Source organism: Orycteropus afer, unplaced genomic scaffold (genome assembly GCF_000298275.1).
Source record: "Orycteropus afer afer isolate SDZICR_OR568_19922 unplaced genomic scaffold, OryAfe1.0 scaffold00602, whole genome shotgun sequence".
NCBI classification, from domain to species: Eukaryota; Metazoa; Chordata; class Mammalia; order Tubulidentata; family Orycteropodidae; genus Orycteropus; species Orycteropus afer.
Genome location: NW_006922189.1, coordinates 559,889 through 561,569, shown reverse-complemented (window position 1 = coordinate 561,569; position 1,681 = coordinate 559,889).

Genomic DNA, 1,681 nt, shown 5'->3' with positions numbered 1-1,681 from the left:
ACCAATACCCAGAGTTTGAAAAGTGAAGCCATTGATTAAATGAACTCGGAAAGAAGAGGATTAATTTCAATGCTTGAGAACTAATGCCACTTTTTCTCCTGGGTTTTGGACTTCCTTGGTGCTCTTTGCCCCTTCTTTCCTTCTAATATTTCCTATTTGCAATGGAAATACCTACCTTGTGCTTTTTCCACTGCAGGAATTTAGAAATACATTTTGCAGTGTAGATTTCACAGGTTTAAAAATGATGAGGAATTTTGTTCCAGTGTGAAATATACCTAAAATCACAGCCATATTTGATTTAGATGACTCAGAAGATGAGATTTTGAATTGCTAGTTAATTTAAGAATTTTGGGATGCTATAATGAGGTGAATGGATTTTGCATGTAGAAAGGATATGACTATTGGGGAGCTAAAGGGTAATCTGTTATGGATTGAAAAATATGTGTTATAAATCCTAACATCTATGCCTGTAGTGCTCATGTGGAACCAGTACAAAGAGAAAGAGGAAGTCATTTGGAGAGAACATGGGGATACTGCATGGTTTAAAATAAGGAAAGGTTGTATACTTTCACCATGTTATTCAATCTTTATGCTGAGTAAACAGTATGAGAAGCTGGGCTATATAAAGAACGCTGAAACAGAACTGGAACAACATCCAATATGCAGATGACATAAACTTGCTTGCTGAAAGTGCAGAGGACTTGAAGCACTTACTGATAAACAACAACATATGTATTACATTTCAGCATAAAGAAAACAAAAATTCTCACAACTGAACCAACAAGCAACATCATAATAAACAGTGAAAAGATTTACATTGTCAAGATTTTCATTTTACTTGGATTAACAATGCAAGGTTTTAGAAGCAGCAGTCAAGAAATCAAATAATGTTGAATTGGGTAAGCATGTGGCAACAAATCTCTTTAAATAGTTAAAAAAAAAAGTCATTTAATTTAAATCTTATATATACATGTATTTATGGTTTACATTATTGCTCCTTCTCCCCACCTAGATCCCCAAAATTATTTATGTGAACATCATTCCAGATACGTTGTCATTAGTAAAAAGTCTGTATTCTATGCATGTTTTGCTTTTTGATCTGTTATATAACAATGACATAATATATTCAATTGATTTTTGTCCCCATTCATATCTGTTCTTACCCTCACCTAAGGCAACATCTATTCCTACTCCTCAAAACCTATGGGCATCTCAGTAAGTTGCCAAAAAATTGTTTTATTGTCAACATTTTTCAAATCATTCCTTCACTTTCTTTAACTAGAAACTGCTTGTTCTCTTAGAACACTGCTTTCCTTCATCCCTATTGTTATCATTCTTTTATGATATTCAAAGCCTTGATGTTATAATCATTCATTGTCTTCCATTTTCCATAAATTCACTTCCACATCATCACTAACCGATCTCTTAAATGCTAAATAATAATAATAATTTCAATGCATCGTTACCATATATCTTTCTCTCCTAATGGAAACCTGTGGACCACTGAAGTCTTCAGCAAACACCTCAATATATTCTCCTAATTATTAACTTCAAATATAAGGCAACTTGTTCAAACTTATAAAAATGTATGTATTACTATGAAAAATATTGGGAAGAAAGGAAACATTGATATTGTAAAACTTCAGAAACAGAATGATTTATAGCTTGTGAGAAGGGAGTT